This window comes from Dermacentor albipictus, chromosome 5 (genome assembly GCF_038994185.2).
Source record: "Dermacentor albipictus isolate Rhodes 1998 colony chromosome 5, USDA_Dalb.pri_finalv2, whole genome shotgun sequence".
In the NCBI taxonomy this organism is placed as follows: domain Eukaryota; kingdom Metazoa; phylum Arthropoda; class Arachnida; order Ixodida; family Ixodidae; genus Dermacentor; species Dermacentor albipictus.
In genome coordinates this window covers 81,390,808-81,408,901 of record NC_091825.1, presented here as the reverse complement: position 1 = coordinate 81,408,901, position 18,094 = coordinate 81,390,808, and the positions used below count along the sequence as shown (strand labels likewise).

Sequence of the window (18,094 nt, the reverse complement as noted above, 5' to 3'; positions counted from 1 at the left end):
CAATCGAGGATGACAAAAGACTAGGTGGAGCGATGAAATTAGGAAATTCGCGGGCGCTAGTTGGAATCGATTGGCGCAGGACAGGGGTAATTGGAGATCGCAGGGAGAGGCCTTCGTTCTGCAGTGGACTTAAAACAGGCTGATGATGATGATGACGACGACGACGACGACGACGATGACGATGATGATGATGATGATGAAGGTGGTGGGCCCCCCCCCCCCGAAAAAAAAACCTGGGTACGTGCCTGGTACAAGGCGCATGCTTCATCCAAAGGAATCCGAATCCACATCTGCAAAATGGTTCCATTTCACGGATAAACATTTTCCAGCGTTAGTGTTGCCATGGAAGCTACCATAGTATCGCTGACTTCATTGCGAAGAAAGGGGGTCGCCGTGGAAGGCCACGTGTGCGCCTCATTCCCAAAAGACAGGAGGCGCTTAAAAATAGCTGAAGATGGCGTTCAGCCGAGCAGTCCTGGCCGAGTGGTTAAGGCGATGGACTAGAAATCCATTGGGGTCTCCCCGCGCAGGTTCGAATCCTGTCGTCTGCGCAGCGTTCGATTTTTGTTGTTGTTACGTATTTGATTAATTATATGGCGGCGGTTCTGGGAGTGATCCGGAAAGCAGCGGATTAAACAAAAATGAAAATCCCGCAGCATTGCTGCAGGCTGCATTTCAGTTCGCATAACGATACTTAGTTATTGAGAGTATGGTGCGGCGTGTTAGTTTACGCTTTTATGACAAATATTTTTTTTCTTCACAGAATTAGCAAGAATAGCCATAGACATGGAAAGGCTTTGCACCTTGGGGCCAGAAATATTGTAGAGACGCAGAATACATTTCGAGGAGGGTGGTTTTCGTGATTTGAATAATGAAAGTAAGTAGCGCGCCATTGTTGCAAAAGAGAATTGATACGTACGTTTACCACACTTCTTAAATACGCCCGATTCCTTGGTCGATTGTTATGGACCGCATATAGTATATAGCGTAGTATTTGCTTCCGTAGGATTTACGTAATTAACTATATAAGGCAGGTAATATGTAGCTTTTACGCCCCCAAAACACAGTGTACTTATTTCGCATTTTATTTCCAACTAAATATTAGTTTTTATGTCTGCGAGTAACTTATCGCGTTAAGCGTAATATCTTCTTTTCGTCTTTTTCATTTTGGCAGTGAGTATTTAGTTCATAAACTTTGTCGATGCTGAAACGTGCTGCGTATCTGCAGATTATGCGTTTCAACGCTGCTGCATCACACTGTACACAGAATAACAATGTTTACGAGAACCGGTCCAGGAAATGCGCAACGCCACCCGGTGCAATTTCACTCTGAAGAAATTACGAGCGACTGCATTTGATATTCGGGCACAAATTGAATGATGCTTTATTGTACTATTAAGTGGTTAGAGAACTCAAACGAACAATGCAGGAGAGTACTACAGTGGGAAAACCTGGAGGAAGTGTAAAAAAAGAAAGTATACAAATATAAAAAAATTTAGCAGAGCGTGGTTTCGATCCACGGACCTCTGGGTTATGGGCCCAGCACGCTTCCACTGCGCCACTCTGCTGAGTTTTCTTTCTTTATTACATGGAAAAGAAAACTGAAGGTGTATTAAAAAGTGGACACAACCACACATATAAAACTCAGGCAAACACACACATGCATCCAACAAGTGCATCCAGTCTGGCGGAGGTTCCTGCACAGCGTACACACTTCTTACATACGCAGCACTTTCGCGAAAAAAGGATTTTGTAGTTCGCGGGCTTTCGGCATGGCGATCACAGAGTCTACTTCTCCACAGGCTATATAAACCAAGCACAATGAACATGTCATAGGGAGGACCACCGGTAACCTTAAACGGTAGGAACCTAATTGAGTATGGAGTCATGTCAATGTCCTTTTTAAGTGTCCGTTGGAAAATGTCCCAAAAAATACAGCGTCCCTACAGTCTATGAAACAGTGATCTATGGTTTCGGCATGTGGACAGAGCCGACAGTTTGTTGACCACGGCACAAAGCAACCCCTCGAATTCAACCAAGTTTTAACAGGGAGTGTTTCCGAATGTAATTTAAAGAAAAATGTTTTTACTCCAGGAGGCACACACATTTTCCGGACGCGTTTAAGTACATCCTGATGAGGTCGATTTAAATAAGGTGCACGATACAAAGGATCTGGGAAAATAGAGTCAACCAGTGCCGCAGAAATTGCTTTTCGGCTCGCTGTGAACACGTACTCCAGGCTGAATCTAACTTTCAAGAAAAGAAATGTATCAACAACCTCCTTGAGAAAGCCCCAAGGAGCCTGTGGGACATCTTTGACATTTGATGACACTACTATGTTAGGAACATAATGAACTAAACGCAGTTGCAATATTTCACGCAAGAACGGATGGTCACTGTCTCGAAAGAAAAACAGGCGAGAAACAATTTGCCTGACGAAGAGGTGTACTAATCCTAGACCACCAGGTTCAAGGGGGAGAAACAGATTGTCGCGCCGCATCCATTCACATCTCGAACTCCAAATGAATGTTTCAAATACGCGATGCAGTGCCTGAAGGCGAAGTCTTGAGCAGTGCAGTACTTGGAGCACATACATAAGACGGGAAGCTAAGGAAACGTTACACACTTCAGCACGAAAGAACACTGACAAATTCCGCCCTCACCATGAATTCACATTACATTGAATTTTGCCAACTTCTCCCGACCAATGAGCGTTGCTATTTCTATACTGTGAGAGAGGCACACCTAAATAACGCAGATCTTCTTTCCATTGAATTCCTGCCTAATGTGATGGCATTGTGGCCCATAATCCAAACCAAAAACCTGAACTCTTTTCAAAGTTAACGCTTGCACCAGAAGCAGCACAAAATTCTTCTGTAATTGCAAGAGCAGTGTTTACACTCTTTTATCAGTACAGAAAAAGGCCACGTCGTCTGCATACGCAAGAACCCGAACCTCATTAGTCAGTAATTTAAACCCTTGGAAATCTTGTGCTTTAAGAATGCCCATACAAAGTGGCTCTAAATACAAGCAGAACAGAAGCGGTGACAAGGGGCATCCTTGACGTACTGATGATAAAAGCCTAATCGGATCGGAGAGAGAGGCATTCACTATAAGCCGCGTTGAGCCATTAGCATAACATATCCTCACACCTATAAGGAGCAGAGATCCGATATTTATATGCTCTAGTAAAGTAAACAGGAATGAGTGATTCACCCTATCGAACGCCTTAGCCAGATCTAGCTGTACCATTGCCACCGGTCCAATCCCCTCAGCTACACACTCTAACACCGATCTCGCAACATGAATGTTCGTCTGAATGGACCGTACCCTGATGCCACATGTTTGATGATCACCGACCGCAGATCTTACTACAACTTGCAAACGGTTAGCTAATACCTTAGCAAAAATTTTATAATCCACATTGCATAAGGAGATAGGACGATATCCGTCAACTTTTTGCAATTTCTTTTCATCATCGGTTTTGGCTATAAGGACGGTGTGTCCTTCGTACATTGTGGCGGTTAGGTACCCTACTTCGAAGGCCTCTCGGTACACCTGAAGTAATAATGGCGATAAGAGGGAACGAAAACACTGATAAAATTCGGCAGTAAGGCCATCCGGGCCAGGCGTTTTGCCCTTCGCTAACGAATCGATGCATGAAGTTACCTCATTGATATCAATGTTTTCGTTTGTATAATCGTACTCATCCTGATTTAACTGGGGTAGCAATGATACAATCTTTTTGGCAGCATCTGTATCCAATGTCATATGGTCTCGGAATAGTTTTTGGTAATGATAAAAAAATGCTTTAGTTATTAGAGTAGGCTCGTTTACAATGATTCCACCATACTCTATTTCTAGTATTTGTTTAGACAGCGCGTGTCGGCGCTCATCGCCAAGGGCCCTACTGCAAGGCTGTTCTTCCAGGAAACGCTGCTCTCGCGCCCGCACTAGTGCACCTCTGTATTTTTCTGCGTTCAAAGTTTGTAACTGTGCCTTGACCTTATGAATATCATCAATATATTGACCCGGATGTATGCATTCAAGCTCATGCAACTCACTCAAAAGTCTATACAATGCTTTGTAATTATTCTTTTTTTCAAAGGCTAATATTGATGATTCTTCGATAGCTATCATTTTAGCTTCCTGTTTAAAAAATTCCCACAAAGCAAAGAGTAGCAAGTCTTTGCGGCAAGACACATGAGCTATAAGCTCAGTAACACGATTTAAGAAACACTCACGCGAAAGTAACTGGTTATTAAACTTCCACAGCTCCCAGCACATACGCCGACTTTGGTACCGACGGCTGCCAAAAGATGCTGAGACTAGGCAATGGTCACTAAAGAATATAGGATGCACAGTGTAACAATGAATAAGAGGTAGCGCGCTAAGCGAAACGTAAATTCGGTCAAGCCTTGCATGCGAGGTACCCTGGAAGTGCGTATATCGACATCCCGCCTTTTCATTTTCCCCAATGTCCACAAGCTGATAATCACATATCAGGCGTTGCAACGCATCACTACTTGGATCATGTCTCAGCTTCAGTGACGTGCGATCTTGCGCGTTGCATACACAATTAAAGTCTCCAAAGAGGACCAATGCACGATCAGTACAGAAATGATTTTCTAGAGATAAGAAGAAACACTCGCGTTCACGTAACTTGTTCGGAGCATAAACACACACAAATCTAAAGCTCGTGCCACTGATATCAATATCGCAGCAGATTAGGCGCCCTTCCCTATCTGTAAACAAATGTAGGAAATCACACTGTAAATTTTTGCTAACAAATAACATACAGCCTGCGGAAACGCCTACTGCATGGCTGACACAAACATAATAGTCACATGAATGGAGATAGAGCTACTTCTGTGTTTTCGTCGGATTCAATCTTTGTTTCTTGGATAGCAGCAATATCTAATTTTCTATTGCGTAGCAAATGAAGAAGCTGTACTTGCCGTCGCTTACTTCGTAAGCCACGGACATTTAAAGTGCCAAAATGGAAGGGAAGAGCGCCCGCCATGATTACCTATGTAGGTGCAGCGTCTAAACGCTGCTCCAGAGGTGCACCACTCCCTTCTTGATGAGGTGATGCACTATGGGCTTTTTGGTGCACGGTAACACAAGGGACATCAGCAGGTGTAGGTGTTCCCCGGCGCGGTTTTGTCAACTTTGACACCTTGGGAACGCGAGCCTCCTTTGCCGAGGGCGATGAATTGTCGGATGGCGCTGGACGCTTCTTGGCGGCCTCGCACATCGGTCCAGATTCCACTTACAGTGGGCGATCTTGAACTGGTGGAGATTCTGCCCAAGACACAGTTGGTTCGTCGTCAGGAGCCTTAGTCTCCTCCTCAATCGCAGGCTTCTGGCTGAGGCTAATGTCAGCCGATGACGGTTTAATCTGTTCTTGTCGATGAGTCTCAGGGAGTGTTTCTCCAGTTGCATCCACAACTTCGCTCACGTCCATGAGATGATCGGTGATGGTATCAGCCTCAGCCGGTCTACTTCCACGAAGCTTGTCAGCGTAGGTTCCGACGCATGCATCTGCAGGGTGACCGTAGCGGTGACAGTTACTGCAGCGTGGTGTTCGACATTGTCGCCGGATATGCCCAACTCTGTTGCACCGGAGGCAAAGTGGTGGTCGGCCAGGTACCAAGATAAGGCACTGGTGGCCATATATGCTCAACAGATGTGGCAGATTACCGGCAGAAACGCCATCTTTCAATGTGAACGCCACGTCTCGGTTAGTCATTTGCCAGCCCTCCATGCCGTCACACCGCCACATTTCTCTCGTGATGGACTGCACTGTGCCATATGGCTCTAGCGCTTCAACAATCCGTCTCTGTTCGAGGTGTGGGGGAAGCCAAAGAAGCTTCATCTTGATATTCTTGCATTCCGGGTCAATGACAAGGCACTTGAGGCCCTTCACCAACAACTCGCCTTTGTCGACAAGTTTCTGTTTCGCGATGCTATTAACACATGTTACCAACCCCAAATGGCTCATCTGGTATTGTCCAGCGCCGAGTATTTCAGTTGCATTTAGCACTGAAAGGAGAGCATCGCGAAAGTCCGGGGCTCGATACGGCCGCCCTGCCAGGTCAGCATGCAGGAAAACTGAATTGAGGACGGTGTTGCCAGTCGGTAGACGAGGAAGAACGACTTTATAATTACCGGAATCGGTAGATGACGGTGGGTGTGATCCTCGGCCAAGGGCCGATGCGCTGTTTCCAGCGGAGCTCATCGCAAACGTGGCCGTTCGAACTCTGCTGAGCACGGCTCGGGTGTTATGTAGCAGCAGTTTGACTGAGGAGCAGACATTGAAGTGTCTCATGCAGATCGCTCATATTCACGCCAGGAAGACGTGAAAAGATCCCTAATGGCGTTCGCCTGCCGCTGCTCCATTAGGAGCTAAATGGCCATGTTTTAGAGACTGTGATCTCGGCATCACCACAGTTAAATTCGTCGCGTTTCTTCCCTACTTTCTTTTAAACTGTCGCCTCTATCCTGCTCATGTCCCGTAGAAATAAAGGATATTGCTTGTATTCAGAAACTATCACCTAATAGCTGTCCACATATTCTGTAATCCACTTCCAGAAAACATTATCTGGCAGATTCGAAGAGGTCGTTTTCACCCCTAGCACAAGATAACGACGCCAAGATTAAAAATAGTGTTTGCCATAGCTCATTTGCTGCACATTGCACAATTGATTTTCAGAAGAACGTATTGACACGAACACAAAGAGACGATGACACACGCAGTGTGTATCGTTGACGCTTTCTCTTCGTGTAAGTTCGTTCTGCTGGAAACTAATTGTGCAGTATCAAGATGGGAGACCTCCTGAAAAAAAATATAATCCTCAAAAAAATAACATTTCGTGCAAAAAGTATTTGAAAAAAATATTGAATCATTGTATAAGTTCATTGACATTGATTTTGACTCAAGTAAAGAATGCGGTGTGAGCAATGTCTGATTCACTGTGATTTTTTTTATTTGTTAGCAATTCAGCCATCAGACGCATTCCGTATTTGTTTATGACTGCATATCCGATAGGGCATTACCCTGATAGGTTTCGGGGCAGCCTATTCAAGGAATGCGCAAATGACATTGAGACACCTCTTTTTTTTGCGCAATATGATATTACTGGACATTCAAACCGTTAAAAAACACCGGGAAGCCTGAGAGCGTCCTAAATAATTTACTGCAAATATTTCCCTACAAACCAGTTTCGGTTTCGTTTCCCGGGAGAGGTATATGTCTCGCGACGTCATAATGCACTATGTGGTCATGTGGGAGCAGGACCTTCTCGAGATTTGGACCTTCGCCTCGGCTGGCTCGATGTGTGATGGCCAATGACGTTCCGATGACAGCTAAAGTCTCGTTATCGATGACCACACCATATGAACTCGTAGGTCGACGATGTGATTAGCACGCTTCGTGATTGGTAAGAAGTAAATAGCAACATTGTTTCGGTGTCTTAAATAGCTGCAGTAGTAACTCGAGCTCTTCCGCATCGCAATAATTCGTTATAATCGTACAGAAATTGCAAAAACATGTAAACATCATGAAATTATGTTGTAATCCATGCTTTAGATGGACAGAAAAGTGTCACATGCGGACGAGCTATCGTGTTAGGTTGCGTTTCTTCCTGGGATCGTCCTTATAAATTGCCAGTTAAATCGATATATCACGCCGTTTTCGAAGCATGCATGAATTAATGTCACGCTGTGAGGACTGCCGATTTCGAAGCTGTCCAAACACTTTCAACGCTTCAGCAGAGAGAAAACAGATTGGCTGCATGCTGCAGCTCTTTGTACGATCCATACGCGTAAATATCTTCAGCAGAATCATCGTCCCGTCGGGCTTCTCGTCGAATGCAGATTATATGCATTCAAACATTTTGTCCACGTGTGTATAAATATTTGAGAACTATTTTCATACCTATCCGTAATTTCTAATCCGTCTTCCTAAAGAGGCACCGGAGAGAAACAGCAAACCAGTTTAGAGTTACAAAATATTGTGTCAAAACTTTGTCTGAGTTAACTTCGGGGTGAAAATTGCATTACTAGAAAAGAAAATGAAGTTGATACCTCCATATTTTTTTTTTAATTTTGCGCCAGAATTACAGCGCGATCGGTGCGGAGACTTCAGGGCGGCGTTCCCATCAGCCTGTCCTTGTTGCGCCAAAGTAGTAAGTCATCACGGCTCCCGAACAAAAGCTGATATGCGCATACACACATCAAGAATACATTAAAGAACAGCTGTAGAACGTTACTTCAGTGTGAAAAATGTAGAAGTAGTGTACAAAGAATCGTAAAAAGAAAACAAAAGAAACCGTAGCGGAGCGATGTTTCGATCTACGGATATCTGGGTTATCTAGTTGATATTCGATTGTATAGAGCACATACCGCTGCCGCTTATGCACACTTCTTAGGGTATAATGCGGACGGGTAATTTACTAATACAGCTAAATTTTATTTTCCTCTTTAGTGTCCCTACTGAGAGAAGCTAAAGAGAAAGGCTAATTAAGCTGGACCGTTAAGTTATTATTCAAGAACACTGCTTCCGTTCGTTTAGTTGCAAAAGGCGTGTAGTTAATAAAAATAAGTGAAAGCAACGCTTTGTTATATTGAATTTCGCGTCGTCACCGCAGCATCGCCACTTCATAGTTGGCGCGTTTTAGCGCCCAGGACACGTTCTCGAATTTCGCTATGCGCTGAGTCTTTGGTATGGATACAATCTAGAAAAGACTTTAATGGATGAACTGGAAGAAAGAAAAAAGTAACTCGATCGACCCATTAGAGCAAGCCATGACAACCGCAAGGACGTCTGCGAAGCGTGTGAGTACTCGTTATGTTGTAATGAATGCTTTAGATGGAGAGAAAGGTGTCACTCAGATCCGGTCGCGCTAACGTTTTGGGTTGAGCGCTTGTCCTGTCTGGTCTTTGTGGATCGTCCTTCCCGCGCAGTGCTTTCAGTGTAACTATGTTTTACCAACCAGCCCAAGCCTATACTCTTCTGAAGTATAAGATCAGTCCAGGCGTAACAGAAATCTAAGCTTCCGCTGTATTCCCGGTTGCCGTGAATCCAGGAAGAGCGTGAGAGGCAGATAAGACGCTTTTAAAAGGATGCGCATCGCCCACTGCCTGACTGAGCGATTGAATACACCCAGCGCATGGGCCCCTTTTGACGTCATAGATGCGGCCCAATAACCGAATAATCGTTCAATCTCCTAGCTCGAAGTCTAAAAATGATGTACTGCCTTTGAGAAGGAAAGTGTAAGAAAAAGAAGTTGCTGTTTCGCCCGAAAGTCGAAGCACTGATTTTGATGGCAAATCAGTGGATAGCTATACGAACCAAGGATAGTGGTTTTCTCGGCCGTATAAACTTGCAAACACGAAGCAAACTTTATTTATTTCAACTAGTATCTAAGCCCTTTTCTAGACATTTTTTTGGATGGGTTTTGTATTCGAAGTGAACAAAGTGCCTGGAATACGCTTATCAGCATGGTAAAACTTTATTCTTTTCCTTCGGAAATATTTTACTGCTCCTATACCATTAACTGTAGTCTGAACGCTACCCTTCGTGGTGTAGCCGTAACTGTATAACCGGCTTTACAACAGGAAGAAACGAATTTTTTATTCGCTAAACACTATTCTAACAACACTATGGCGGGATTCGATGATGTTAAGTCTAAGCATCCCTGCACTACAATTAGCCTCCATGACGCCATGGTTTACACGAAACGCATTAGATTTCGCAATGTAAATTTTACTTCGAGCTATGGTACCGTAAAGATAACGGCAATTCAATTATATGACTGCCGATTTGTCCTTTTCCATTCTAAACAGTGATTTACGGACGAAAGCTTCTTACGCCGTTTATATGTTGCTTGCACCTCATTTCACGGCACCTATCCGCTACGGACACTGGCCAACAAGGCGGCGGTTAAAGGTAAAAAAGGAGAGAGAACTTACGAGAAAGTTGGGCAGGCTAAATAAGAAGTTGTGCAAATGATACGGAAATAAATAGCTCTTATAGACATTGAGTTGAAATTGCGCTGGCCCCGCAAATTAAAATATTTGGCATTAGTTTCTGATTCCGTGAATGTCATTGAAGCTTCACGAAAGCTTCCCGAGAACTGAAGTATTAGCCGCGCGCCTTATCTAACTGAATCTGCCTCCACACCTGCAAAACGGCACCATTTCACTGTTAGAATATTTCCAGCTATGCTATTGCCATGGAAGCAACCTTAGTATTGCTCACTTCGTTGGGAAGAAAGGGGGTCTCCGTGGAAGGTCGCATGTTCGCCTCGTTCCACGAAGACACGGGGCGTTTCAAAACAGCTGACGACGCTTCGCCGTGCAGTCGTGGCCGAGTGGTTTAGGCGATGGACTAGAAATCCATTTGGGTCTCCCCGCACAGGTTCGAATTCTGTCGAATGCGCAGTGTTCCTTCTTTCTGTGAAATCTTCCAATATTTGTATATGGCCGGTTTTGAGAGTGATGGGGAAAGTAGCGGATTAACGATAATCCCGTTGTGCTGCTATAACATGCCTAGCTATAAGAAGTCCGGTGTGGCGTGTTACTTTCATCTGCACTATAATAAGAAACCTTACATTCTTTATCTTCCCACAAAATTAGGGAGAATACCCGTAGACAGGGAAAGGCTTTGCAGCTTATAGGCCCATAAATATTGCAGAGACGCAGAACGCATTTAGAGGACTATGGTTTTCGCGATTTAAATAATGAAAGTATGTAGGTAGCGCGCCATTGTGACAAAAGAGAATAGATATGTACGTTTAACACACATCTTAAATTCTTATATCCACCCGATTTCTTGGCCGATCGTTATGGACTGCATAGTATACTAACATAGTAGTTGCCGCAGTAGCATTTTCGTAATGAACTGTTTAAATTAGATAAAACGTAGGGTTCTTACGCCCACAAAACACGATGTACTTATTTCGCATTTCCAACTGAGAATTAGTTTTTTTTTTCATTGGGTAATTTCTCGCTTTAAGCGTACCGTTTTTTTTTTTCTTTCCGACATCTTTTTTTGTCAGTGAATATTTAGTTAACCAACTTTGTTGACGCCGAAACGTGTTGCGTGTGTGCAGGTTCTGCGTTTCAACGCTGTAGTATCACCCTGTACACGCAATGACAAAGTTTACGAGTTCTGGTCCCGCATATGCGCAACGCTACCCGGTGTAATTTCGCTCTGAAAAAATTACGAGTGACTGCATTTGACATTCGGCCACAAACTGAATGATACCTTATTGTACTATTAAGCGGTTAGAGAACTCCAACGAATAATACAGGAGCGGACTGCAGTGGGAAAACTTGGAAAAAGTGTAAAAAGTAAAGTATTTATATTAAAAAGAAAGAATTTAGCAGAGCGTGGTTTCGATCCACGGACCTCTGGGTTATGGGCCCAGCACGCTTCCACTGCGCCACTCTGCTGAGTACGTTTCGCGTAATATGTAGTAGCCATTTGACCGTGGAGTAGATATTGGTGCCGCTCATGCAGATAGCTCATGTTCTCGCCAGGACGACGTGAACCGGTCGCTAATGGCGTTCACCTGCCGCTGCTCCATTACAAGAAGAAGAAGAAAAACAAAGGCTGCGGAAGCATATTGCCAGCCTCGGCGAGCAACCTGTGAAAGCTGTTCAAGTATTAAAGCTTCGTGGCAATGTTTACTAATGTGACCTTGGCATCTATCCAGTAAAATGTTCAATGTTTTCTTTTTTCTTTAATTGCTGCCTTCAACTTGCACGTTTCCCGTAGGAATAGAGGATGTGTCTCTCAATAAATAACTGTCACTTCATTTCCGCCCACATAATTATGCAATCCACTTGAGTAAGTATAGTTAGTAGGATTCAAAGAAGGTTCTTTTTTTTTCGCTGGCATAAAATAACAATGTCGAGGTGTCAGACTTCCCGAACGGGGAATCTGCTAATTCACAGAATCAAGTTTACTATTACAAAGAGAACCTGCATTTAAAGAAAGAATATTTGATGAAATAAATAAAGCTTTTCCCGTGCTATTTGTACATATAATAATGGCGTTTGATTTAGTAAATCATGATGCGCTGACTCATTCGAATAGAAAGCATACTATGTACTTGATGCCGCTTCCTCATATTTTCTATTTATCTGTAGGTCGGCCATCAAATGCATTCCGTATTTATTTACCGTCACAAAGATATGATGCGTGATCGCCTTCATCGCCGTAATTTTTTCCGCTTTTTGTTTGCGTTAGATGAATTCCTGGGCCTCGAAGCCGTAAAGAGGTACTGGCAAACCTATAGTAGTTGTAAATTATTTGCTCTCACACAATTTCTACAAAGCAGTTTTGGTTTCGTTTCACAGGAAGTGTATGTAACCATGTCGTGATGCAGAAGGTAGTCACGTGGGAGCAGGACGTCACGAGGTTCGATGTCAACCGATCTTAATTAAATTTTGAATATACGTTCTCTCTCGGACTCTGTTTATCAGTGCTAAACAATATGGCTGTGAGTCATTTAGTTTTCCTGAATATAATTGTAAAGTTTGGTTGCGTTCCCGACTCATGACCATTTACTTGCCGCCATGTGTTTGTGACGTCAGAGAATACACCGCCACTGTCGCTAAATCGGTGCTTAAATCTACAGTGAAGCCCCACCCACACCTTCATAACCGTAATACATGTACTGTTGCTCCGCGAGGCTGCAAATAGTTCTTACTTCAAACTTTCCCTGTTACCTAAATACGGCGGCAACCACAAAAATAATGTTATAAGCACGTAATTTTACACATTTTCACTCGTCTGTTTTCACTCAGATTGTTCTAGAGAAACTGGCCACCCTGTATACGCAATGCCTCATTACCTCGAGCGTACCGGAATCTTGGAAAAACGCTAACATAATCCTAATTCATAAGAAAGGAGACGCCAAACACTTGAAAAATTATAGACCGATCAGCTTACTGTGCGTTGCCTACAAACTATTTACTAAGTTAATCGCAAATAGAATCAGGAACACCTTAGACTTCTGTCAAGCAAAGGACCAGGCAGGATTTCGTAAAGGCTACTCAACAATAGATCATATTCACACTATCAATCAGGTAATAGAGAAATGTGCGGAATATAACCAACCCTTATATATAACTTTCATTGATTACGAGAAAGCATTTGATTCTGTCGAAACCTCAGCAGTCATGGAGACATTACGGAATCAGTGTGTAGACGAGCCGTATGTAAAAATACTGAAAGATATCTATAGCGGCTCCACAGCCACCATAGTCCTCCATAAAGCAAGCAACAAAATCCCAATAAAGAAAGGCGTCAGGCAGAGAGATACGATCTCTCCAATGCTATTCACAGCATGTTTACAGGAGGTATTCAGAGACCTGGATTGGGAAGAATTGGGGATAAAAGTTAATGGAGAGTACCTTAGTAACTTGCGATTCGCTGATGATATTGCTTTGCTTAGTAACTCAGGGGACCAATTGCAATGCATGCTCACTGACCTGGAGAGGCAAAGCAGAAGAGTGGGCCTAAAAATTAATCTGCAGAAAACTAAAGTAATGTTTAGCAGTCTCGGAAGACAACAGCAATTTACAATAGGCAGCCAGGCACTGGATAAGGGAATACACCTACTTGGGGCAGGTAGTGACGGCGGATCCGGATCATGAGATGGAAATAATTAGGAGAATAAGAATGGGCTGGGGTGCGTTTGGCAGGCATTCTCAGATCATGAACAGCAGGTTGCCATTATCCCTCAAGAGAAAAGTATATAACAGCTGTGTCTTACCAGTACTCACCTACGGGGCAGAAACCTGGAGGCTTACGAAAAGAGTTCTACTCAAATTGAGGACGACGCAACGAGCTATGGAAAGAAGAATGATAGGTGTAACGTTAAGGGATAAGAAAAGAGCAGATTGGGTCAGGGAACAAACGCGAGTTAATGACATCTTAGTTGAAATCAAGAAAAAGAAATGGGCATGGGCAGGACATGTAATGAGGAGGGAAGATAACCGATGGTCATTAAGGGTTACGGACTGGATCCCAAGGGAAGGGAAGCGTAGCAGGGGGCGGCAGAAAGTTAGGTGGGCGGATGAGATTAAGAACTTTGCAGGGACGGCGTGGCCACAATTAGTACATGACCGGGGTTGTTGGAGAAATATGGGAGAGGCCTTTGCCCTGCAGTGGGCGTAACCAGGATGATGATGATGATGATGATAACTCGTCTGTTATAGTGAAACGCTGAAACCCTAATTCTTTATTGAATGAAAATAAAACGCTTTCTTCGCTGGAACTATTCCCTGTGAAGTTTCACTTCAGTTGGAATTGTAGTGTCATTAGTAAAACGGACTTAGCAGTGAAATAAACTGTACCGTGGACTTTTGAAGAGTAAATTGTTCAAACTCAATACACTTTGTTCCTGTCTGTGAAACACCTCATCGGTTCTACCAACGAACAGATTATTCAAAAACAGCAGACGCTCCGGAGGTATCAAGTACAACGCCATTATGAAAACGTCGCGTGACAAAAACTTCGTTTGCTTCTGTGGTTGGCTAGCAGAGTAACACCACCCCGCGTGGTCCGTGTGCCTCTGTTGCCAACTGCTGTTTCTTTAATTCGTATCCTAATATAGTTCCGTATATCTGTAAAGGCTCCCTGTATCGTCAGCAGGCATCACCTTCGCTTCCTTGTTGTTGGCGCCACGTGTACTGCGTGTTCAAATTGTGGTAGTGTAGGATCTGACGTCATCGATTCACCGTGACGTCACACGAAGCAGCTACCCACTCCGATATCTCTTTTATTGATTATTTAATGTTATTGATGAATTTCTAAGTAAATTCAACCACCCTACCGATGACAGAACTGTCAAGGCCATGTCAAAATGACAATATGCTAATACGGCAAGAAAAAAAAAAACCGCCGGATTTGGCCTTTAATTGTAATCCGAGCCCCCTCCCCCCCCCCCCCTTCCCCCTCCCCTCCGTCATGGTGTAACCGTAATCGTATAACTCGCTTTCTAACAGTAAGAAACGACTTTTTAGATCCGCTAGACACTCTCCTAAAAACAATGTGGCGGATTTGCCGAATTAACCTCCATGATGCCACGGTTTGCATGAAACGCATTATATTTCTATGGCAATGTAAATATCAGTTCGATCTATGGTACTTTAATGATAACGGCAATACAATGAGAGGACTGCAAATTTATCCTTTTCAACACCAAACAGCAATATACGTGTTTAAGTGCTGTTTTCACCTCATTCCATGGCGCTTATCCACCACGGGGCATTGGCCAAGAAGCCCGCGGTTAAAAGGCAAAAAGGGAGAGAGAACTTAGGAGAAAGTTAGGCAGGGTAAAGCAGAAGTGTTGTAAATGATACGGAAATAAATAACTTTTATAGAGATTGAGTTGAAATCGCTTAGGTCCTGCAAATTGAAAACTTTGCCGTGAGTTTCTCATTCCGCGATTGTCGCTGATGCTTCACGAAAGCTTCCCTAGAATTGAGGTACGAGGCGCATGCTTTATCTAAAGGAATCTGAATTCACACCTGCAAAATGGCGCCACTTCGCTGCTAAACATTTTCCAGCGTTGGTATTGCCATGGAAGTAACCTTAATATTGCAGACTTCGCTGCGAAGAAAGGGGATCACCGTTCAAGGCCACGTGTGCGCCTCGTTGCCTGAAGAGACGAGGAGTTTAAAAATAGAGGACGTCACCCAGTCATGCAGTCGTGGCCGAGTGGTTAAGGCGATGGACTAGAAATCCATTGGGGTCTCCCCGCACAGGTTCGAATCCTGTCGACTGCGTAGGGTTCATTCTTCTCTTTTTGTTAGATCTTTGAATAATTATGTGCAGTCAGTTGTGGGAGTGATCCGGAAAGTAGCGGTTTAAAGAGCAATGAAAATAGCGTAGTATTGCTGCAGGCTGTATTTCACTTCGCATAAATATACTTAGGTATTGAGAGCGTGGTGTACAGTGTTATTTTCGTCCACGCTATTAGGACAAACCCTTTTTTTCTTTACAGCATTAGCCAGAATAGCTATAGACAAGGAAAGGCTTTGCACCTTGGGGCCAGACATATTGCAGAGACGCCCAATACATATCGAGGACAGTGGCTTTCGCGATTCAAATGATGAGAGTAAGTAGCACGCGAATGTGACAAAACACAATTGATACGCACATTTAACACACTTCTTAAATACGCCCGATTCCTTGGTGGATTGTTGTGAACCGCATCGTATATAGCGCATTAGTTGCAGCAGTAGTATTTACGCAGTGGTCTACATAAATAAGGTGATATGAACTTTTTACGCCCACAAAACACGGTGTATTTATTTCGCATTTTATTTCCAACTAAATTTAGTTTTTTTTTCGTTGAGTAATCTCTCGCGTTAAGCGTGCCATTTTCTTGTCTCCTTTTTGGCGGTGAATATGTAGTTCACTAACTTTGTTCATGCTTACTTTGCAGCGTATCTGCAGATTCTGTATCTCAACGCTGTTGTATCACCTTGTGCACGGGATAAAAAAGTTTCCCAGAACTGGTCCAGGAAATGTGCAATGCCACCTGGTGTAATTTCACTCTGAAGAAATTACGAGTGACTGCATTTGATATTCGGGCACAAATTGAATGATGTTTTATATTATTATTAAGTGGTTAGAGAACTCTAACGAACAGTGCAGGAGAGTATTGCAATGGGAAAGCATGGAGGAAGTGTAAAAAAAAAAAGCATATACATTTTAAAAAGTTTAGCAGAGCGTGGTTTCGATCCACGGACCTCTGGGTTATGGGCCCAGCACGCTTCCACTGCGCCACTCTGCTGAGGACGTTCTCTGTAATATGTAGCAGGAATTTGATCGTTGAGCAGATATCGGTGTCGCTCATGCAGATCGCTCATGTTCGCGCCAGGATGACGTGAACCGGTCGCTAACGGCGTTCGCCTGCCGCTGCTCCATTAGGAGGGGAAAAAAAATAATAAAAGCTACGAAAGCCGATCCGGAGCCTAGTCGAGCAACCTGTGACAGCTTTTCTTGTGATATAGCTAAAATGCCATGTTTTACGATTGTGATCTCGGCATCACTGCAGTTAAATTCTTCCCGTTTTTTTTCCCTTTTTTTCTTTTAAACTGTCACCTCTATCCTGCCTATGTCCCGTAGAAATAAAAAAGATATGCTAGGTATTCAGAAACTAATACCTAATATCTGTCCACTCGTTCTGTAGTCCACTTCAAGAAAAAAAATATCAGAAGGATTCGAAGACGTCGTTTTCCCCGCTAGGATAACATAACAATGCCACCATTAAGTGTAGTGTTTGCCTTGAGCTCGTTGGTGGCATATTGCACAATTAGTTTCCAGCTGAACGTATTGACACGAACAGGAAGGGACGACGACCCACGAAGTGTGTGTCATCGCCCCTTCCTGTTCGTGTCAGTTCGTTCTGGGGGGAGAGGGTATTCTGTAAGAGCCCGCCTTGTGGACTGTCCATTTCAACCGTCGCTGATTGGCTGGAGCCACTCCTCACCTCCTTGCCCGCACAACTCCATCCAATCAGCAGCGACCGCAATTGACAGTCCACTAGCTGGACTCTTACAGCATACCTCTCCTGCTGGAAACCGATTGTGCAATGTGCAGATGCCAGACTTCCTGAAAAAGAAGTATAGTACTCAAAACGAATTACGTTTCGGGAAAAAAAAGTATTTGAAAAAATATTGAATCACTGTATAAATTCATTTTTTCGCGATATTTGTACATTTGATAAAGGCGTTTGATTTTGTGAATCATTATACCGAGATTCATTCGGGTAGAAACACTGACCTCCAGTAAAGCATGCGGTGTGAGCAATCTCTGTGTCACTTCGTGATTATTTTTTTATTTGTTTGCGATTCGGCCGTCAAATGCATTCCGTATTTGTCGGTGACTGCAGCTTCGAAAGGAGTTTACTCTGACAGGCTTCAGGGCAGCCTATTCAAGAAATGCGCAAATGACATTTTAGACATCTTTTTTCTTGCGTAAAATGATAATACTGGATCTTGAAACCCTAAGAATATACCGGCAATCCTGAGAGCGTCCTAAATAATTTACTACATTTAATTCCTC

At 43.6% G+C, this 18,094-nt stretch overlaps 6 non-coding genes across 6 annotated transcripts; 3 read left to right on the top strand and 3 right to left on the bottom strand.

Annotated features, from left to right (window-relative positions):
* Nucleotides 1-469: 469 nt before the first annotated feature.
* On the top strand, nt 470-551 carry TRNAS-AGA (transfer RNA serine (anticodon AGA)). Its single transcript has one exon. It is a non-coding gene; the product is annotated as a tRNA-Ser (tRNA).
* A 945-nt stretch (nt 552-1,496) lies between these two features.
* On the bottom strand, nt 1,497-1,568 carry TRNAM-CAU (transfer RNA methionine (anticodon CAU)). Its single transcript has one exon. It is a non-coding gene; the product is annotated as a tRNA-Met (tRNA).
* Nucleotides 1,569-10,362: 8,794 nt separating this feature from the next.
* TRNAS-AGA (transfer RNA serine (anticodon AGA)) lies at nt 10,363-10,444 on the top strand. The gene has a single exon. It is a non-coding gene; the product is annotated as a tRNA-Ser (tRNA).
* A 944-nt stretch (nt 10,445-11,388) lies between these two features.
* On the bottom strand, nt 11,389-11,460 carry TRNAM-CAU (transfer RNA methionine (anticodon CAU)). Its single transcript has one exon. It is a non-coding gene; the product is annotated as a tRNA-Met (tRNA).
* Nucleotides 11,461-15,725: 4,265 nt separating this feature from the next.
* Nucleotides 15,726-15,807, top strand: TRNAS-AGA (transfer RNA serine (anticodon AGA)). The gene has a single exon. It is a non-coding gene; the product is annotated as a tRNA-Ser (tRNA).
* A 941-nt stretch (nt 15,808-16,748) lies between these two features.
* Nucleotides 16,749-16,820, bottom strand: TRNAM-CAU (transfer RNA methionine (anticodon CAU)). Its single transcript has one exon. It is a non-coding gene; the product is annotated as a tRNA-Met (tRNA).
* Nucleotides 16,821-18,094: the final 1,274 nt, after the last annotated feature.